The sequence below is a fragment of the Hippocampus bargibanti genome, linkage group LG13, assembly GCF_051943395.1.
Source record: "Hippocampus bargibanti isolate YZ-2025 linkage group LG13, ASM5194339v1, whole genome shotgun sequence".
Lineage (NCBI taxonomy): Eukaryota > Metazoa > Chordata > Actinopteri > Syngnathiformes > Syngnathidae > Hippocampus > Hippocampus bargibanti.
In genome coordinates this window covers 19551984-19575981 of record NC_142746.1, presented here as the reverse complement: position 1 = coordinate 19575981, position 23998 = coordinate 19551984, and the positions used below count along the sequence as shown (strand labels likewise).

The following is a 23998-nucleotide window of genomic DNA, read 5'->3' as shown; positions in this document are numbered from 1 at the left end:
AAGGATCGATCGATCTCTCGAGAGATCTATCGAGAGATCAAGAGGTCGATCTATCGAGAGATCGAGAGATTGAAAGATCCAGACTATGGAGAGATCGATCTATCGTGAGACAGGTATATACAGTAAAGTCTCGTTATATCGATATTCAAGGGAGTCCAAAAAAATATCGATATAACTGGGACTATCGATATATCCGACCCTGTTTGCATGTAATTTTCTCAGTGCGTGCATAGAAATAGTATCGATATAACAGGGACTATCGATATATCCGATATCGATATAACGAGACTTTACTGTATATATATATTGCATACCCAAAATCACCACTTGCTGTTGGCATGCTGTTTTATTTATGTATGCATTTGTACTTGATGTTATTGTACTTATAACATCCACTGGCACCTTCACTGATTCCCAACTTCAGCCAGAACGATTAGTCATGGAGTCCTGTTCGCTCACTGTGTTTATCAATTAACACTGCAAACGTGGGAAAGTGAAGCAGAAAAAAATCCAGGGGGATTACACAGGAGACTGGCAGCAGCACATGTTGCCTGATTCTTTCCACGTTCTGTTCCTTTCCTATGCTGTCTCCTTCCTCTTAGCATGTTTTTTTTTGTTGTCTTTTGGCTTCGTATTTGCCCATCTGTCGCTGAGTTCAAATGCCACCTCAGTCCACTTGTCTGGGGTTTTAGGGGGTTTATGTTCTTAAAAACCATGAAGAATACTATAATGATACGGTAAAAGTATTGCTGTTGACCATCCTAATAGCTGACTTTGATTCTTGAATACAATTTTGTCAAATACAACTGTTGGAAAAAAAAAGGATCTGCTTATATAGCTCAATGACCTGCTCTTAATAAATGATGAGGATTTCAAGCCAATCATCATAATCCAAAAAAGTAAAAAATGAACACAATTACAGCACCACTAGACTCGTCCACTCGAGACTGTGGGAATGTTGTTACCACTCAGCCATTTCTAACCCATATGGCCCCACATGGAGCCAGCTGTTTATTCAAGCCCAGCTAAATTGTTGGCATTAGAACTAATTGGACCCCGTGAAGGGCCAATTGAGATTGAGCTGGGAATCAGTTTTTTTTTTTTAATCAGTGGAATAAATGATGGTATATTTGTGAGAGAAATAATATATGACTGCATCTTCTGCTTCTTCAACATTAATACATTTTGGACATTTTGTTTCATATATGTAGTGTTAGCCTTTGTTAGTTTGGAAGACAATGGTGTCACAGTGACTTGTTGTTCTGGCGTTGTGGAGACAGGATGGGGGAGTCATGCATACTGATGTTTTTGAACTGCTCATTATTTATGCAGAGCCTTTCTTACTCTCAATGCGGGGATTGAGGCTCTCTCTCTTTCTCTGTAGTACCCCACCCCCACACCCATCACTATCTCTCAGTCGAAAATTAATTTCAACAGAGACCACCCGCCCCCCCAAAAAAAATATTTTTATCCCATAATGACAATGTGAGCAAACTTCCAGGCTGGTTTAAATTTTGATGCCATCAACCTAACCATGAATTAATCTCATCCAGTTCTTCTTGTAGATGGTGCGCATGTTGGTATACAAACTAAGGTGATAGGAAATTTTGATTAATGCCGATTTGTACAAATCGACATTAATGTGTGAACGAAAAGTTGTTCAAGTAAAGACTATTGGCGACTCCTGGTCAATCAATGCTCGAAAGTTTTTTTTCAGAATCATAATCTGAAAACCTTTAATTCGTCCCACAATGGGGAAATTTGCAGTCCACACCAGCAACTTATACTACAGCTTAGCTGATTCGCTTATTTCCCTGTCAGTCAAAAACAGATTCCGCCTCAGCCAAATCATCCAATCATCTTTCAGAAAGAAGCTGAGCGTCAGCACGCTGCTCCATAGAGACACTGAGATTCCAATGGGTGGTATAAATATCAACATGTATCCAACCACTGTCCAGTTTTGTGCATTGGAACAAACCGCTTTGTGGTTCGAAGCAGTAGATCACAGGTGTCAAAGTCAAGGCCCGAGGGCCAAATCTGGCCCTCCATATCATTTTATTCGGCCCGTGAAAGCAAAGCAAGCATATCAAGTTCCATGATGCTTGCTAATGTCTCAACCAAAATTTCAAATTGTTGTATGTAAACCACAATAATAGTCATTATTCTTGACTTTAGATCTGAAAACTAGTTATCCATTAACTTGTTGCACACTGTATATGTAATATGTGGAGGGGATTAAACATTCTAATGGTTTCCTCAAATAAAGGCCAGGATAAACAGACAATGCAATCCTGCGTAAAAAAAAAAGACAGCTAAGCGTGTGTGTAAAGGGGAGTCATGCTATTATGTTAACCTCATGCAGGCCTTCCTCTTTGGAAACGGGTCAAGGCCCACAACGGCGAGCACAGATAAGGAATAAAAAGGAAGAGTATGAAGCGGTGTGGGATGAGACCAGCATGCAACATCCCTCATTGAAAACGTGTTCAACTTCCCTTTGGAAAATGAAAAACACACCGAGGAGGAAAACAAGGGATAGGATGTCTTCTTCCTGTGTGTATCGGGTAGGATAGCGGTGACAACACAATCATTCGAAGGGAATGTAGATAACGAATGAATGGATGAATCACAGATGGTGTTGCAAGATATTAGAATTGTATAATGAAGTGCAAAAGTGATGGCCCTTAACTCATTCACTGCCATTCACAAATGTATTCAGGAATTGAAAATATTACGTAGAGCCCCATTGCCAAATTGGTTCAGTTTTGTTTTTTCATGCTTGGGTGCCGATAAAGCGGGAGACTATCTCAGCTGTCTTCAGCCTGTAGGCTGGGGGCACCCTGGACTGCTAGGGAGCCAATCGCAGGGCAAACAGAGACAAACATTCAGGCTTAAAATACCTCTCGGGACAATTTAAAGTCTTTCATGAACCTGCCATACATGTTTTTGGAATGTAGGGGGGGGAAATTGGAGCACCCAGAGAAAACCCACACAATCATGGGGAGAACTTCACACACACAAGCATAATTTACCTCATTCACTGCCATTCCTGAATTTAATCGGGACTTGAAAGTATGACGTGAAGCCCCGTTCCTGAATTTATTCGGTTTTGGGTTTTCATGCTTGAGTGCCGATAAAGCGCTGGTCACTACCTCAGGCAGGCTTTTTTTTCTTTTCCACAAGGGGGCAGCATTTTCATTTTTTCCATGTTAGCGCCTTGTTCTTCTTCGGCTGTTGTTAAAGCGCTCTACAAACCAATATGTATGTATTGCATTGTATTTTGGACATCCACCCTCATTTCAACCTCATATAACTCCAGACCCATATCATTTATGAATTAACTCTTTTTTTCTGATGAAACAAGAGAGTCTAAAATTTCTAACACTGTATTGAATGTTTATGTGTTCCTGAAACTCAATATTCTATGGGTCCAGGAATTCAAGTGACAATGACAAAAACCCTGGCACTGAAGTGACAACATTTTTGCACGTGTGGCAGTGAATGAGTTAAGGACGGTGGAGGAAGGGAATCGTGAAGAGTGGAAAGACACTTCAGTCACTCCGAAGTCGTGGTTGCAAGGGTTTGTTTTCTTTCCTGTATGTTGATAAAGCAGGACAGGAAGGAAGGAAGCGTCCATGATGACCAGTAAAGTCCACTTTCTGTGCCAGAGCCATTACCGCTGCATTGTTTTCTATCAGCTGTTATTGGCTCTTTTCTTCATTATCTCACCACTATTGTCTCAGAAGCTTTAGGAGGAGAGCCCCATTGACATGACAACACGTACAGACATGCTCCTGCAATTTTAAACCCTGAATCTCAGAATGGTGAGGAAGCTATATCAACCGTGTGATGTGCGTTTTTGAATAACGTACCCCATACCTGTCAATTTATACATTTTCCCCGTATTTTATGCATTTTTAGCATTTCAAATAATGTATGGTGTGCTTCCATTCTTGTATGTGATTTCACACCACCGACACCACCACCACCGTAGAACTACAAACAAATGATACCTTGGCTTACGAACTTAATTGGTTCCCAGAAAGTGCGTGTAAGACGAAAAGTGTGTATCCTAAAAATTTACTTCCCATAGGAAACCATTAAAATGAGAATAATCCGTTCCCAGGTCCCCATAAAACATAATTTTCTACTTTCTAATTTTATAAGCCTTAAAACTACACGAAATATACCTTGTTTTATGTATAATAAATGTACTATGGTATTATAATTAAAGAAACTGTACTATATAATAAAGTTGTTTTATTTACCTTTGTGATGGTCGTTGATGGCATGGAGTGGCCGGTTTCTCCTCAATATTAAACGCTTGATGAGTAACGTAACCTTCTTTCACCATTTTCAAGAATGATCGATCCCTTGTAGGTGCTTTCTCTGTGATAATTGTATCTAGTTCCTCATCAATTGTTTTCTGTTTAGCTGGGTTGATAGCTTTTTGCATCAAGTGTACAGATGGCTTGTGCAGGTTGTTTGTGGATATTATAACCTTGTAGTCTACACTCTGCCTTTGAACTATCAAAATTGAAACTCTCTCACTGTCGTCTGCCTGTCTCTTTAACGTTTAACCACCCCCCTCACTGCTGCGTTCTTGACCAATCACATGGCTTTAACCGAAGACTGGGGGCGGGGAATAGAGGACAAAAACAGTCGGCTGCCATTTTGTTGTTAGAAGAACAGGCTCGTTCGTGAATGACACATCACTCATTCAGGCAGCCCCGTGTATGAAAAAAGTTCGTATGCCAAGGTAAAATGTTCATAAATGTAACGTTCGTCAACCGAAAAGTTAGTAAGCCAAGGGGTTCGTAAACCGAGGTATCACTGTATACCATTCATCGAATGTGCGATTTATAATCCGGTCCACTTTATAATGCGGAAAATACGGTAAATCCAAAAGAAGGATGAATAAATGCGGTTGAAACAACATGTACAGTAAAGTCTCGTTATATCAATATCAGATATATCGATAGTCCCGGTTATATCGATACTATTTCTATGCACGCATGGAGAAAATTACATGCTAACAGGGTCGGATATATCGATAGTCCCGGTTATATCGATATTTTTTCGGACTCCCTTGAATATCGATATAACGAGACTTTACTGTATTTGTTTTTAGCTCTTGTATATGGTTTATTCAAATTTGGTTATTCAATCAGAAGTTGAAATGACAGTCAACTGTCATATCACATTTAGAATATGGGAAGTGACAAGGGTATGTTTGAAAGTCTCAGCATGTGTGAGTCGGTACGTGAAATGTGGATTGTATACTTACTATAACACCCTAACATTGGCCCACAAACATTTTAGCCTGCAATTTATAGTAACTCCAGCAACGTTTCTTGATAAGTTTATGTGGTGCAAACCCCAAACCGCTGCTTGTCACAACATCCTGCTTATTCTGAGCCCCCCCCATGACTCTTATTCATACAAACAATATTTCACAGGTTTATGTTTTTCATTTAGTTGTAAAATAGGTTGCGGGGGAGGGAGTCTTTTGGAAAGAGAAGTATCTCAAGCATTGTTTTCAACAAACATACAAAATAGTTTCCATCTCTACTGTATTTCTATCAGTCAAGTCTTTGACTGCAGGGAGAAGGCTTCTGATTTTTTCCATGTGGCCATAAATAAGTCCAGCCCTGCTCAAGCTTTATGGAATCCAGAACCTCTTGATCTCTTCCATGTGTTGCCCATGAGCCGGGACCCTGAACTATGACCTCTGAGCCCTTGACTCAGTTATCTCAGGCCCAAGAGAGACAGTGCATGTATGTGTGCGTGGACGAGTTCACCCAGGGTTGATTGTTGAATAGAAATACCTTGATTTCGACATGAATTGGCAATGAAAGGTTTTGTGATCTTCATAGAAATCAGAACTATAGACACGGATACAGTGATACCTCGGCTTAGGAACATAATTGCTTCCCAAAAATTGTGTGTCAGGCGAAAAGTTTGTCTGCCAAACATTTATTTCCCATAAGAAACCATTAAAATGAGAATAATCTGTTCCCATGTCCTCATAAAACATAATTTTTGACTAAATAAGCCTTAAAACTACACAAAATATACCTTATTTTATGTATAATAAATGTAATATTGCATTGTAATTAAAGAAATGAACTGTACTGTATAATGAAGTCGTTTTATTTACCTTTGTGATGGTCGTTGATGTAGTTGCCTCTTGATGATATCCGAGTGAAGTTGCCGTGCTTTCTCGGCGATAATACCCTCACTCACACGGTCCCCTGCTAGCTGCTTTTCGGTAATCCAAATTAATAGAAGTTTTTCAACTTCTTCTATTGCCTGACACCATTGGTTAGACAACACAGAAAAACCCTTAGCCACACGTAGCAATGGTCGACTTCGCATACTAGTACTGGGACGCTAAGTCCCACAAACGCACACCTCGTTCATGTTTTTCGATGATCTCCTTCTTCTGCTGAACCGTAATTTTCTTTTGTGTCCTCTTCGGCTTAACACTAGCCTGTGGTGTGGTCTTTTTCGGTCCCATAATAGCAAAAGTACTCCGTTCGATAACAAACCACGTCTGCACTCAAAGAAAGGGGGTGTGGAAAACTAGTCCGCCAGCCACCGTGGCGCTGTTCGACCGTGGATTTTGGCGGTGTTCATCTGCCAAAATCTAGTCCGCCAACCACCGTGGCACTGTGTGGTTTGGTTCGTCCGCCGAAAACTAGTCCATATGCCAAGATTATATTCTCACAAATTTAATGTTCGTGAGCTAAAGCGTTCGTAAGCCGAGGTATTTTCACTGAACACACAATAATAATTCACATTGTAATTTTAAAATGAATGTTACCTTTAGCATTCACTCACTTTTTTTGGCTAATCTAACATTTGGAAACCATTCATTGTCGATGCAAAATAGAGTCAAACAGTGTTTCTGTTTCCGCCAAAGGTTTCAGTTCCGAAATATTCTCGGAATGTCTGCTGTGAATTGCTTTTATGAGGTCATCCCGCAGCATCTCAATCAACCTCAGGTCAGGACTCTGACTAGACCCTTCAAGAAATGTTTTCTTTTGGTGAAGATATTCTGTGGGTGAAATTGTTCTTGTTGTATCGTTGAACCCACAACCTTTGGCTTGTGACCATCTGAGTCACGCAGCGTGGATAGCTGACGCGTTACATGATTATATTCCACTGAATATACGAATGAGAGGTAACCTTGACATATACATTCCATAGCTTTGATTACATTTTATTTATAGCAAAAAAATGTGTCCACTGCAGTGCCAGGGTTTTTGTCATTGTCACTCAAATTCCAGGACTCACAGAATATTGAGTTTTAGGGCGAAATAAACATTCAATGCAGCATAAGAAACTCTCTTCTTTCATCAGAAAAAAATAGTTAATTCCTAAATTATTCTCTGTTGGAGTTATTTGAGCTTGAAATGAGGGCGGCTGACCAAAATACAAGGCAATACATACATATTGGTTTATATAGCGCTTTAACAACAGCTGAAGCTGGAACTAAGTGCTAACATGGAAAAAAGGGAAATGTTGACACAAATTCCCAGTAGACAAATCAGCCCATTTCCAACGGAGCTTGGGCGCCATCTTGTGCAATTTCTGGGATGCTACGTTGGAGTCCTGACGGAATGAATTGATACGCAAGTACTTCTTTAATCGATTGCAAACATTTATGCTTTCCTCTTTAGAACTATCTGAATCATTTTCATAACTGGATGAGTAACAAGAAAGTGATGACACCAGAGTTTGCGAGTCTCTCTCTTTAGCCTCCGAGTCTCGATTCAACATTTTGAATGGATTTCGACTTACGACCGTTTTGACTTACGACCGTTTGGTCGGAACGGAACTCGGTCGTAAGTCGGATGTTACCTGTAGTTTGCCAGTGGCACAGTGGAACATCCAGGTGCTCTTTTGCTAACTTGAAACTTTGAGCCTTCCATAAACTCCATTCCCGGCCAAAGACAACTCAGTCAGGCTCCAGCACTTCTGCAAACCCTCATGACGATAAGCCGATTAGAAAATGAATGAAGGCATGGACGGATGCAGATATTTTCTTTTTTTTTTAAGTAGACTATACAGCTACTTCAAAAATATCTCTAAGTGCAAGATGATTTTATTTGTCAACGTGCACCGTGAATGTTTGCCCCATATCCAGTAAAAAAAAATAATTTGAAAACACGTCATTGTTTTACGTAAATTCAATTTGTCTATTCAAGTGACTGATGAAGATCAGATGACTTGTAAGTACCAATTTATGCAAGGTAATTTCAATGGGTCCACATGGTTTTTTTTTTCTTCTTTCAACTGTACACGGCGTTGGCTAATGTTTTACTATGACACAAAAGCACCATTTATATGTACACATTTTCAAGGACTCAAAAACAATATAAGTTATTTATAAAAGCAACAGCAAATTAATAATAAAAAAAATCCCAGTTATTGTATACATTTAAGCACAGTTTAAGAAGATCTTTAACTGACAGTAACTGCTGTAACACCTTATAATGTGGTGTGCCTTATATCTGAAAAGCTTTTATAGATTTACATACTATATTTGGAAAACTTTTTTCATTCATTGAAGGTGCACCTTATATATGGAAAAAAATTGAAAATACACCATTCATTGGGGATTCGCCTTTACTCCGGTGCAAAATATGGTAATTAATTAATTTTTTTTTTTTTTTTAAATACAAATAAAAATGAACACATAGACACATAAACAAATACATAAATTAATACATAAATAATAAATACAAATAAAAATCAGCACATTGACAAATAAAAATAAATAAATAAATAATAAATAAATACATAAATAAATACATAAATTAATACATAAATAAATACTCTGGTACGCCTTATATATGGTTTGAAAATACACCATTCATTGGGGGTGCGCCATATACAGTACTCCGGTGCGCCTTATGAACTGGAATATACAGTAAATAATTAATTAATAAAAAAATGACTAAATAAAATAAAATAACATAACAGGAAAATAAAAATGAAAACACAAATAAATACAAACTAATTAAGTAAATAAATAAATAAACACATACATATACATAAATAAATAAATAAATGAATAAATAAATACATAAATTATTATATATAATAAATGAATACATGAATAAATAAAAAGGGAAAAAATGAATGAATAAATACATGACAACAATGAAGAAATAAATACATGAAAAAAAGAATAAATAAATACACGAAAAAAATGGGGGAAAAATAATTAATTAAAAATAAATGAATCAATAAATCGATAAATAAATAAATAAATGTGCTTTGTCCAGTTAATATGATTTGGCAGTCATGGCTTGTCTTTTTTTTTTTTTTTTTTTTTTTTTTTTTTTTTTAACGGAATCATTTCCTGACTTTGAACTTGCACTACCAGTCACCATCAAGTGTGGTGCATGCGTGTGAGTCTTGCCTCTGTATTTCGATTTTATTTTTGTGTTAAAACAGCAGGGAAGCCAAAACTGGACCCTGTCAAATGACTTGCCCACCTATGCACACTTTGAATCACAGGCCTGCATACCCACACATCCGTCTGGATCCTTTAGTGCTTCTCTCCAGGTCGCTCTGATCTGAAGGGAAAAGGGGCTAAAGCTCAAAGGTGAAAGGTCATCTTTACAAGGCCTGCTTTTTCTTTACCTCATATCTCCCCATTAAAGCTTCAATCAAGCTAATTAAGCTCTATTAACTGACGGACTGGGTATGTTTACTTAAGTCAGCCCAGAGCCTGAATTCATTTACAAGCTGAAGAGGAAAAAGGGAGCATTGGAGTGGGGGACGGAATAAAAAAAGTGCTTTTTATCCAGATGTGTTTGTTACATAATCCATCCGTCCATGCATTTTTGAATCGCTTTATCCTCACATTTTTTCCACTATTTTTTAGGAGAGTTTGGGCATTCATTTTCAATACGTGTGTAATAAATAAATACAAACAAATAAAAAGAGCAAAACAAAATGTTCCTATTTTTGGCATTCACTATAAATCAATGTGTGAAAATAAATAAATACATCCATACATACATACGTACGCGCGCACGCATACACCCACACACACACCCACACACACACAACACACAACACACAACACATACATACATACATACATACATACATACATACATACATGGATGAATGAATGAAATAATAGATAAACATGAATGAATAAACAAAGAAAGAAAGAGAAAGAAAGGATGAATAAATGGATGAATAAACGAATGAATAAATGAATGAGTAAATGACTAAATACATAGATAAGTAAATGAATGAATAAATAGATAAATAAATGAATGAATAAATTGCTAAATAAATGAATGAATAAATTGCTAAATAAATGAATGAATAAATAGATAAATGAATGAATAGTGAAGACATAAATAAATAAATTAAGAAAGAAAAAGAAATTGTTTGTCATTGTCACTCGAATTCCAGGACCCACAGAATATTGACCTTTAGGACTACATAAACATTCAATGCAGCATAAGAAACCTTACACTCTCTTCTTTCACAAGAAAAAAAGAGTTAATTCCTAAATTATATGTGTCTGGAGTTTTTTGGGCTTGAAATGGGGTCAGATACAATCTGGCTAACTATCAGCTATGTATTAGCTAGCTAGGTAACTTTCTATTTATTTCACTTATTCCGGGTTGAGTGAACGCTGCCGCGTGTGGCTGCCGCTGCTCACCCTCAGAAAAAAATATCCTGTGACTATAAAGTGACCTTGAGAGTTTTGAAAGGCGCTTAGAAATGAAATGGATTATTATTATTATTATTATTATTATTGACCCACACATCCCAGAAGCAGGTCAAGCCTTGCTTGCTCCACTGTAGTTCATGGCACACAAAGAGCCTCCACACTTTTCAACCCCTACAACATGACATGAATATCTTCCATTGATCCAACCCAAATTTTCCCCCACGAACGCATGATGTCCTATTCAATTATGTCATTTTCCAATGAATTGGGAGTCGAACACTGACTGCAATAATTTAATTGGGACGTGTTGCTGCGCTGACACTCGTGCTTTTCTTGGAAATTGTCTTCCCTTGGAAAAATAAGCATGCGGTTACAATGAATTTCCTCGTTTGATTCTGTTTGAAGATGGCGCTACATGGACACAGTGTTCTAATGCAACCACTTGAACAAAGACGGATAAAAAGATGTACTTTTAAAGGATAACCGTCCATAATTTGTAAAATCACTTCAAAATGACTTCTACTGTGTGCATTTTACAAAGATTCCACCGCATATAGCTATATTTTACGTTTTAAGAACTCACGCTGAATATTCAGGAAGTCTTGTTTTCGAGTTGGTGACGATTCCTGACGTGATGTCACATCAGGAATCGCCCCTGACCGAGAAAGCAACACACAATCTATTTTGGGTACTTTGTTTGGTTTGAAAACATCGTGTTGATCCGTGTTGATGACGGAATTAGAAGGAAAACACGTAAATAACACGATGGCTAATTGTTATGTGTTGCACCAAGACTACTATTTGATACTAGTTCACACAAATCAGCCCATTTCCAACGGAGCTTGTGCGCCATCTTGTGCATTTTCATATATTTCACATACCATATCACATTTATTATGCATAAAATAGGGTATATTTTGTGTAGTTTTCAGGCTTAAAAAAATGAGAAAGTAGAAAATTAGGTTTTATGGGGAGTCACCCGTGGCCGAGAAAGCGACACCCAATGCATTATGGGTAATTTTTTGTGTTTTTTTTGTGTTGTGGGTAATTGTGGTGTTGATCGCGAAATTAGAAGGAAAACTACATAAATAACGCGATGGTGAATCGTTGTGTGTCGCAGCCAATTACGGTAACACACATAAAAAAGGTGTAATTTTACACAGACAAATCAGCCCATTTCCAACGGAGCTTGTGCGCCATCTTGTGCATTTTCTGGGTGCTACATTGGAGTCCAGGCGGCTCCAATTGATACGGAAGGACTTCTTTAATCGATTCCAAACATTTATGCTTTCCTCTTCAGAACTCTTATATTCATAACTGGATTAGTAACAAGAAAGCATCTTCTCCGAATCTAAACACTCTGAAGCTATTGTTTTGATTCTGGAGCAAGGCAGTGTGTGACCAATAGTGATGTCACGAACAAGGCGGCACGAGCAAGGGGGTGGGACTTTCTGAATCTGCCCAGTTTCTAGCTCATTTTGTAGCAGTTTTGGGACACTTTAAGCCATTTTTATTGGTGTTTTGCATTACTAAAAATATCAGCCTGCGTGTTTTGGGTATTTTAGATGCTATAAAATGTTTTTCTGGTGTCAGTTAGGAAACCAAAAAATGGTGTCGGTTGTCCTTTAAGTTTCAAGACGTTTGTGAAACTTTTTTTTATGTGCTCAGAATGAAAACAAAATGTGTTGTAATCATCACTGTCACAATAGCAGTTTGGGAGTGTTGTTTCTAGTACTTTACATTTCAGTTTAACCTCCAAGTCAACAGTCTGGGGGTACTGGTCAACAAGTATGTTCTAATTTCATCAATGTGTTTCAGCATCAGGGCAATCCCAGACAGTGTACGATCCTCTTTGATTGTTCCCAGAATCGCGATAGTCTTCTCCAATTCCAGCTATCTGCAAGTCTTCTTTCACCACTTCTATAAATCAATCGTGTTCTTTACAACGGGCAGTTCCATTTATAGCATCTTCTTCAGATGCTGTACTGTATGTCCATTGTCTTTCAATTGCACGTATCCAAACCACCTGAACTCATTCGTTTAATCTCCAAATCTCTGATAATGGCTATCAATGGCTATAAATAAGAATAAGAAAGCCTTTCACTGTCCCACAATTGGATAGGGAAATTTGCAATAACTCCTTATTCTGTCCCATTGCTGTCACTCCCCATTATATATTTCCCATATATATATATACAGTAAAGTCTCGTTATATCGATATCGGATATATCGATAGTCCCGGTTATATCGATACTATTTCGATGCACGCACGGGGAAAATTACATGCAAACAGGGTCGGATATATCGATAGTCCCGGTTATATCGATATTTTTCGGACTCCCTTGAATATCGATATAATGAGACTTTACTGTATATATATATATATATATATATATATATATATATATATATATATATATATATACACACACCAGACTATAACGCGAATGTTCTATTAATTAAAAAACATTTTCCAAATATAATGAAATACTAATTTTAATTAGTAATTAATTTAATTAGTAATTTAATTTGTAATTTTAATGATTTTTTTAATAAAATAATAAATACAAAATACTACTACTACTACTATATAATAATAATAAGAAAAAGAAAACCAATAAAAATAAGGATGATACTAGTAAAATAGTAATTGTAATAATAAAATAATAAAACACTAAATTAATAAAATAATAAAATAAAAACTACTACTATTACTACTAATAATAATAATAATAATTCCTATCATATACAGTATAACCGTATTTAATTTGCGTTAATGAGATGATGTCATGCCGATTTTCTTTTTCAGCCATTTGTTGTTGGGTACTTTTGTCCCCGGAATAAAAAAAAACAGCCCATAATGTCTGTATTTCCCGACATCATAATTCAATGCTTCTGTGGAGTAATATGTGACCAGTCATCACACTTTTCTCCGTGTGTGTTTTAGTTTTACAAATCAATGACAAATATAGCCTTCAGCAACACTCACTTAGTACTTTGGGAACCGGAAGTGAATGCGGGTGGGTTTTAATGTGGTTTTGCGTAGTTTGAATCTGTCACCTTCCCTCCCGCACTTTCCCTTCCTTTGCATTCTGCTTTTTATTAGGAAGCAAAGCAGCCCTGAAAAGGGCAATGTGATGGGTGAGAGAACCTGTTTGGCAAAACAGAGAATAGATGTGCATGTGTAGCCTATGGGTCCCCTATTTCTTTTTTTTTTTTTTTTTTTTTTTTTGAGCTTCCATTCTTTTTTTTTGCAATGAAGCGTAACAACGGCCGACTATATCCTCTGACAGGCATTACATTTTCAATGATTGTGTAGAATTGTGATTGTATGGGGAGATTTTCCATGCCTTCACATTCCTTACACTCAATGTATCCGTGTGTATGTCTGCATGTGTGTGTTTAAAAAATAAAAAAATAAAACGGTGAATAAGCTTGCAGATTTACACAAATGTGACTAAGGCTTTTTCTTGCAAATGTTTGAGAGCTGATAATAACATGTGACCAAAACAGATTGCCAGATCCTTAGTGTAGAACACAGGTGTCAAAGTCAAGGCCCGCGGGCCAAATCCGGCCCGCCACATCATTTTTTTCGGCCCGCGAAAGCAAATCAAACTTGTTATATTCCATGATGACTGCTAAAATCTGAGCCAAAATTTCATATTTTTGGATGTCAACCACAATAAAAGTCATTATTCTTGACTTCAGATTTGAAAACGACTTATGCATTAATTTGTTGTGTGCTCTATATGTAATATTTGAAGGGATTTAAACATTCTAATGGGTTCCCAAATTCATAACGGCCCTCGAGAGGAAACCATAACTACAATGTGGCCCGCGGCAAAAAATGACTTTGACACCCCTGGTGTAGAATACCACTGAATGGACGTGAAAATCTTTCGATTTCCTATAATAATAATAATAATAATAATGATAATAATAAAATAAATAAAAAAATAAACTAATAAAACTCCTACTACTACTACTACTAATAATAATACATTTCATTCATAAGCGCCTTTCAAAACTCTCAAGGTCACTTTACAGTCACAGGATAAGTTTTTCTGTGGGTGAGCAGCGGCAGTCACACGCGCCGGAATAACTCAAATAACGAGACAGCTAATAGATAGCTAGCTCGACAGCCAGCCAGATAGATAGCTAATAGACAACAAATAGCTAGGTAGCTAGCCAGCCAGCTAGATAGCTATCTAGCTAAATAGCTAATAGCTATATAATCCAAACTAGGGTGCGGAAAATCCTACTGGACCCTCCGCACCCTACCCACCACCTTTTCCAGCTACTCCCCTCAGGCAGGCGCTACCGATCCATGCGCACCAAATCCAGCAGACATTTAAACAGCTTCTTCCCCCAAGCCATTAACTTTTTGAACTCTTTCAACAGTAGCCAAAATGGAACTGTATAGTGCCACTTAGCAGTTTTTTTTTTGACGACGATACTAGTGCAGCGTGTTCTACCGGATACAAATTCCTTGTGTGTTCTACATACTTGGCAATAAAGATGATTCTGATTCTGAGATAGGTAGCTAGCCACCTAAATAGCTATCTAGCTAGATCGCTCATAGATAGCCAGCCAGCAAGATAGCTAGCTAGCTTGGTAGCCAGCTAGGCAAATTACATTGAATAATGTTAGCACGATTCGATTAAAAAACAATGTTTGATATCCATCTCCCTATTTTCTTGCACTGTCCAATATGTTCTTTGTATCAGATCTTAAAAAAGCGAGTGCTATAACAAAACCTGATGTGTCATAACATTTGGCTGTCCATCGACGGACGATTCTGCATATGCTCGGCAAATGTGACCATCTATTTAGTACCTGGCAGACTTGACCTGTTTGTCTGTGTGTCCTTCTTTATCGCATTCCTCTAGTGGTTCACTTTCCTGTCAGCTGCGTGTACATTTAATGTGGCTGTCACTCACCGTGGCAGCACATCTTCAAAGTGACGAATGTGGTTGTGGAAATTGCACCTTACGCTTCTTGCTTCTGGGGGTGGTTGACATTAAGCTCTTTGCTCGAGGGAACTTCAGTGTGTGGTTACTGATGTGATTTGAACGTGTCTTTAGGCTGTTTCTGTGTGTGGGCATACATACATGTAAATCATGCAGCAATAATTAAGGGGGGACTGCAAGCATGAGCTGAAGGGAAAGAAGAGTATTTGCTCGAACACATACCTGGGTTGTGACATTCGTCACACAAAAGGCACAAGAATTATTGGTCGGCTCAAATAACTAAGATGAAACAATTTGAGACAGAATTCAAGCTTATACCAAATATATGCAAGATCTGCATCAATAATTTTTTTTCAGTTTTTTACAATACAATACAATACATATTGATTTATATAGCGCTTTAACAAAAGCTGAAGCTGTGACGAAGCGCTTAAGGTGGAAAACTATTATACACAGGAAATAAAGCCGTCACAAAGATAGTAGAAAAAAAAAAAAACAAGGAATCAAGACGAGATGAAGTCGGAATCATGCGCAGTCGAATGCCAAAGAGGAGATTCGTGTTCATTTTGTACTCAGTCATATTTAAATATATGCTAAAATATGTGGATCTGCGTTCCAGGATTTATGTGTGTATTGTCCAGGTCAAATAAAGACCTTGCGGTGGGTGTGGCTAAGTTGCTTTCCCTCGGGTCACTTGCTTCACAGTGCAACATTCCGTCATATTCCCTCATTTGGGGGCCATTAGAGAGGAAATAAGGCCTCTGGCATTCGTCCGCCCCCTCTCCCCAAACTACCCCCATGCTCTCAGTGTCCCATCTTTGCCCCTTATCCACCCTGTCCATCCTTTCTTTCCTCGGTGTTTTCACAGTGTTAACAATCAAGTCATGGCCCCGAGAGTTCTGGGGGCCTATTGGGTCGACTGCTAGTGTTGATTGTGATGGATGATAGTGGTGGGGGGCTTGTTCCAAGCACACTATACATGCTTATCCATCTGCTTACTTGTTGCTGTTTTGTAAGAGAAGGATGGACACATTATTCAAAGGACAACCGACACTATGTTTTTGTTTCCTAAGTGACATCGGAAAAACGTTTTATAGCATCAAAAATACTCAAAACACGCAGGCTGATATTTTTAGTCGAATGCAAAACAACAATAAAAATGATTTAGTGTCCCAAAACTATTTCAAAATGACCTCGGAAATGGCGAGTTTCAGAAGGTCTCGCCCCTTGTTGGTGACATCACGCCAGGACGTCTTGCCTTGCTCTAGAATCCAAACAATGGCTTCAGATTCAGAGAAGATGCTTTGTTCTTACTCATCCAGTTATGAATATGATTCAAATAGTTCTGAAGAGGAAAGCATAAATGTTTGCAATCGATTAAAGAAGTCCTCCCGTATCAATTCGAGCCGTCAGGACTCCAATGTAGCGCCCCAGAAAATGCACAAGATGGCGCACAAGCTCCGTTGTAAATGGGTTGATTTGTCTGCTGGGAATTTGTGTCAACTAGTATCAAATAGTAGTCTTGGTGCAACACAAAACGATTCACCATCGCGTTATTTATGTGTTTCCCTTCTAATTTCGCCATCGACACGGATCAACACGAAGTTTTCAGTCCAAACAAAGTACCCAAAATGCATTGTGTGTCACTTTCTCGGTCAGGGGCGTTCCTGACGTGACGTCACGTCAGGAATCGTCACCAACTCGAAAACAAGACTTCCTGAATATTCAGCGCAAGTTTTAAAACGTAACGTGGCTTTTTTACAATCTGATACAAAGAACATCTTGAACACTGCAAGAAAATAGGGAGATGGATATCAAACATTGTTTTTTGCTCGAATTGTGCTAGCATTATTTAATGTTATTTACCTAGATGGCTACCGAGCTATCTATTTGCTGTCTGTTACCTGTCTATCTTGCTGGCTGGCTGTCTGGCTATCTATTAGCTATCTAGATAGATAGATATCTAGCTGGCTAACTACCTAGCTAGCTAGCTATTTGTTTTATATTAGCTATCTATCTGTCTAGCTAGCTATCTATTAGCTGTCTAGCCACTTGAGGCAGTGGTTAGAGGCAACGTCATGAAATCTTTTCATTCAAGGACAGTTTACATGTGTTTGCAGAACACTTAGCTCCATTGGCAGCTCGTGGACCTTTTGCTTATCTTTGGGGTGAGTGATGTGCATTTCTGTGTGTCTGTGGTTGTAGCCAGGTTCTGCCTGAAGTCATCAATCACTGCAACCTGAGAGCTGGAGGACTGTTTTTGTGTGTGAGTGTGTGTCTATGTGTGTGTTTCAGCAAGAGAAATAGGAAGACAGGCAAGCAATTCATTTAGGCAATGTGTGTATCTGTGAGCGTCTTACAGAGTTGGGTCCAATGGAGTCATCCTCATTTGTGTAGCAGGGCTCAGATCAGTCATAGTTTATGTAACTGGTAACATCAATAGCAGAATAAAAAACTGTTTTAGACAGATCAATAATCTCTTTTTCTTTTTGCTATTCAGGCTAAATACATTTAAACCAAAAGTTAAAACATTTTCTTCACCACCATACCTTGAATTATGGTCTTCTTAATACAGTAAAGTCTCGTTATATCGATATTCAAGGGAGTCCGAAAAAATATCGATATAACCGGGACTATCGATATATCCGACCCTGTTTGCATGTAATTTTCTCCGTGCGTGCATAAAAATAGTATCGATATAACCGGGACTATCGATATATCCGATATCGATATAACGAGACTTTACTGTATTTAAAAAAAACTTTTTTTTTTTCATCTAGTGCTACACATATCTCTTGAGTTTTAACTCATTCACTGTCAGACGTGCAAAAAAGTGTCCACTCCAGTGCCAGGGTTTTTGTCACTGTCACTGAAATTCCAGGACCTACAGAATATAGACTTTTAGGACTACATAAACATCAAATGCTGTGTAAGAAACCTTACGTTCTCTTCTATCGTCAGAAAAAAAGAGTTAGTTCCTAAATTATATGAGTCTGGAGCTACATGAGCTTGAAATGAGGGCTAGCTAATAGCTAGCTAGGTATTAGCTGTCTAGCTGACTGGCTGTAAACTGTCTACCTGTTGGCTATCTATTAGCTATTTATTTGCTATCCATTAGCTAGCTAGCTAGCTTTCTATCTATTTGAGTTACTTCGGGGTTAAGTGAACGCTGCCCCATGTGGCTGCTGCTGCTCACCCACAGAAAAACTTTATCCTGAGACTGTAAAGTGACCTTTAGTTTTGAAAGGCGCTTATAAATGATATGTACTATTATTATTATAAAATAGGATCTGATTAGGAATCAAACAGCAGCAGAGGATAAAGACTCAAACCAGAAGATGATCTATTTCACATTTAGACGCAGCATCAGAAGAAGGAAGCATTCCAGGTTATTTACACAGAGGTGGAGAATCCTCCTGGAATGGAGTCAATGTGTGATTGAATGTGTGTGTGTGTGTGTGTGAGATATTATCCAGCGACTTCGCGACTCAACACTCAGTGGCGTTGATGTGGGCGGGTGGCGTCTGCAGGTTGGAGTGACAAGTGAGCCACTCGGTGGAGGCTAGTGGTTATCTGACTGACCTGCTGACAACACACAAACACGCAGTCATGTGCTTGCTGTTTTTTTCGGTGTCCATTTGTGCTTTTATTTAATTCTCTACAATGTGACATGAGACATACAGAGACCAAGGCTTCGCAAGTCATTGTTACAAAAACAGTCTTAATCTTTATAGATTCAGCAGTCTTCAATAAATAAAAGTACTGTACAGTGATACATTGGCTTACAAACTTCATTGGTTCCCAGACGGAGTGTGTAAGGTGAAAAGCGTGTATCGCAAATATCAATTTTCCATAGAAAACCATTAAAATGAGAATAACGCGTTCCCAGGTGCCAATAAAACATAATTTTCTAATTTATAATTATCTAAGCCTTAAAACTACACAAAATATACTTTATTTTATGTGTAATAAATGTGCTATGGTATTATAATTAAAGAAATAAACTACTGTATAATAAAGTCATTTTATTTACCTTTGTGATGTTCGTTGATGGCTTGATGGAATGGAGTGGCCGGTTTCATCAGCATTAAACACTTGATGAGGAACGTAACCTTCTTCTTTCACCATCTTGAGGAATGATCCCTTGTAGGTGCTTTCTCTGCGATAATTTTACCTTGTTCCTCATCAATTGTGTTCTGTTTAGCTGGGTTGATAGCTTTTTGCATCAAGTGTACAGATGGCTGCTGCGGATTATTTGTGGAGCCTGATTGATGGGAATTTTAACCTTGCAGTCTACACTCTGCCTTTGAATTATCAAAGTTGAAACAAGTACCAAATTTCACTGTTTTCTATCCATTTTGTCATTCTCTCTCTGTCGTCTGCCTGTCTCTTTCATGTTTAAACCCCCCCCCCCTCACTGCTGCATTCTTGGCCAATCACGTGGCTTTAACCGAAGACTGGGGGCGGGGAATAGAGGACAAAAAATGTCGGCAGCCATTTTCTTTTTTGGAGAATGGCTTCACTCTCGGTCTAGGGGTAAATAGAGTCCAGTTGCGGTTCAATCATAAAGCACGGGGTCATTTTTGAAAAAAAGAAGGCTTTTGGGTGCGCCTTATACGCCGCAAAATACGGTATATGTGTTTTCTCTCGGGAGTGTAGCTTCTTATTTATACAATTCCCCCGTCAGCCAGGGTTGGACACAACCCTTGAACATACAAGTTGTCAAACATCAAACAACACTCTCGAGTGTCTCAACTCACCCCCGTTACTTCATGGTTCACCCTGTGACCTTGTCCAGACCTTCCCCGAACACAAACACTTCAAGGCCTCACCCGTGACCTCACCCCCCCCCCCCCACACACACACACACACCTTGTACTCTGAAAAACATGGCCAAGACATTCCACCCTCATTTCGCTTGGCATATGTGGGGCAACACTTCACTCCCTGTGGGTTCTTCTTATCACCTCCACTTTACCACCTCAACTTCAGTCACAGACAGCTTTCACCAAGCACAGACTGTAGCCTCTTGTTATCATTGACCCAGTTGGTTACAAAATGTTTACATTAGCAGTACAATGAGGAGGAAAGACTTAGAGCACAAACGGTGAATGTTGATTGATGTGATTCATAAAAGGAGAAAACATTGCCGGGACTCAGTTGGATGCATCTTTTTGGGTCACCAGCCCGTAAGGGGAGTGTGTAAAAGTGATTGACAACTTTGTCAGACGAGTACAGGTTTCCTTGCAACAAAATGGTGGGCATTTGGGTACACATTTTAGGAAAGCCACAAATGTACTAAAAATGGACAGAAATAGCTGAAACTCTGGTGAATGTTCTTCCATAAACTGAATAATGTGTGCAAATGCATAAATACATAAAAGCGTAAATACAGTAAAGTCTCGTTATATCGATATTCAAGGGAGTCCGAAAAAATATCGATATAACCCGGACTATCGATATATCCGACCCTGTTTGCATGTAATTTTCTCCGTGCGTGCATAGAAATAGTATCGATATAACCGGGACTATCGATATATCAGATATCGATATAACGAGACTTTACTGTACATAAATAAATATAAAGATACAAATAAATACTCAGGAAATTACTTGCTTTGTTTTTGCATGGTTTGATTTTGATGTACACCAAATATTCGGTCTCTCAGTGTAATTCAAAGGTGTTGGCGAAACATGATCAATCTTCTGCGCAGCTCACTAAAGTCTTGTGAATTTATTTTGGGAGTATGTAAAGATAACGTATAAAAATAACAATATGTAAATTGTTTGGCTTCTCCCTGACAGTTTTGTTGTGGTTCTTTCCAAACCTACAGTATATAGTCCCCCATTTTTGGAACTGCTACTTTGTGCTGTGTGGTTAAGTCCTATACATACAAAGTTTTCAGAGGCTCTTATTTTGAGGGATGCATACACCATCAAATCTGGCATCCTCTGCTTGGTATGCATTGTGCTATAATCCATGATAAATGTATCCTTTGGGTCCACTCACAAAACACACTCAAGTAATTTGGCAATATGTGATGAATCGTATTTCGTATTTACATTTTTGAAACCCTGCAATCCCCAATAGTACTTTGAGGGTCCGCGGGGCGCCAAAGATGGTCAACCTTCTGTTCCCATGGTCTTAACTACAGGCTTGAACTGCAAATGACCACCTTAAGTCGGCTTCAACAGCCTTGCATGGCGGCAAGCATCCTCCGAGACCAATGATCGCCAAGCTGGTGACAGATGCATGCGATGATTGGTGGGGGCCGTAATTCAGGCTGTAATTTGCAATGTGGAAATGTAGGTGACTAAGGATTTTCCATGTTTATGTACGTGTGTCTGTGTTTGTGTGTATATCTATCTATACAGTATCTTGCTCGAGCTAACTAGCTATCGAGCTATGGAACGATCTATGGAGCGATCTATGGAGCGATCTATGGAGGGATCTATGGAGAGAGCCATAAACAGAGCTATCGAGAGAGCTATCGAGAGAGCTTTCAAGAGAGCTTTCGAGAGAGCTATAGATAGCTAGCTAGCTAGTGATAGCTAGCGATCTATTGATCTATCTGTAAGGCGCATCAGATTATAAAGCACATTGTTGGCTTTTGGGAAAATGTCATAGTTTTAGATACGCCTTGGAGTGTGGAAATTACAGTGCTCTCCCACGTTCACCCCCGACCTGTGGCTTTAATTTGTGTGTGTGCGTGAGAAACTTGACATGGTTAAGCCAAGAACTGAGACACTTTTGTTGAAGAGGAAACGCCAGTTAGAAAATCGGAAGTGCCATTATCATTTTTATTGTGGTGGCAACCAGATAAGCCCCCTCCAGCTGCAGTTCTGAGAGACGGTTGGCTCAAAGCGCGCCTGCATGCACAGCCGACTTTTCCACCTGTTTCGCTTTCATAATTGATAGCTTTGATGCTTGGGAACGCTGGGGTGACGGCAGTGAATTGGGGCATTAGGATACAGGGCTACATGACCCAAATGAGCCACGGGTGTCAAGGACTTTGATCCTTGTTACTGCACTACATGTAGATTACCGCTCTCTGGAGGGGGGGGTACCAAAACCTCTCCGTCGATGGTTTTTTCCCCGGACAGCCCCTTACCCCCCACAACTCCCCTTTATCCGTCGCCTCAGTCTCAGCTCCACTGCTGATCCTTTGGGACAGGTGAACCAGAAACCAAATGCAGACGCTCTCACGGTCCAACAGTGCTGATTATTTCAAAGTTGGAACCGTTTCTGGTGCCTTCAGCCAAAATACACTAATGCATCTTGTGTGCAACCACAGACGTTTATTTGTAGAAATACTTAAATCGAGAATCCCAGGATTTCTAAATCATGTGTTATAACTTTAATATTGAGCTCACATATTTCCTTGTCACATTTATATTCAGGATCTTAAACAAACAAAGAGCATTGGGCAATAAGAGATGGTCTGCAGTGAATGAAACTTCCAACATCAAACTCATTTCATTTCACAGCAACTGGAAGAGGGAGATGAAACGCAATTACGACAGAGGGAAAAAGTTGAGAGACAAATAAAGTTCAGCGTGAAGAGGATAGGCCGACGAACAGAGCATTCATTGTCAGTGTGGCCTGGTTACCGTTTTAATGAAGGAGCCACTATGCTAGCACAAAGTATACACTTGCACAATGATTAACTCTGTAAATGTGCACAGACAATACCGCGGCATTTGGCAAACACAATGAGAAAAACAAATACAGACTTATTAAGTACAGGCAAATGAAAACACAAACAAGTTGATTAGAAGATGTAGCTACCTGAGCTTGGAGATGCAAATTCAATTGTAGAGCTAGTGTCAAAAATAAATATAGAAAACAAAATCTATCTGTCCATCCACACAATCATCCATCCACCACTCAATCCATCCATTCATCCACCCAATCCATCCATCCTTCTATCCATCTATTCATCCACCCACCCAACCCATCCATCCACGCATCCATCCATTGATCTATCCATACATTCATCCACCCCACCACGCATCCATCCATCCATCTATCCATTTATCCATCTGCTCAACCCATCCATCCATCCATCCATCCATCGCACCCTAACCCATCCATCTATCCATCCATCCATCCATCCATTGCACCCCAATCCATCCATCCATCCATCCATCCATCCATCCATCCATCCATCCATCCATCCATCCATCCATCCATCAGTTGTCAGTGATAGTTAAGTATATTTTAATGATAATATGCAATGAGAAAGAAAACTGCTCTTTAAAGGACAACCGACGTCTCCGGACAAGTTGTGTCCATAATTTGTAAAATGGCTTTAAATGA

At 38.9% G+C, this 23998-nt stretch overlaps 1 protein-coding gene across 1 annotated transcript in view; it reads left to right on the top strand.

The window, feature by feature from the left end:
• Positions 1-23998, top strand: part of thada (THADA armadillo repeat containing) — a 258466-nt gene that overhangs the window by 155233 nt on the left and 79235 nt on the right. The gene's annotated exons all lie outside the window — the stretch shown is intronic.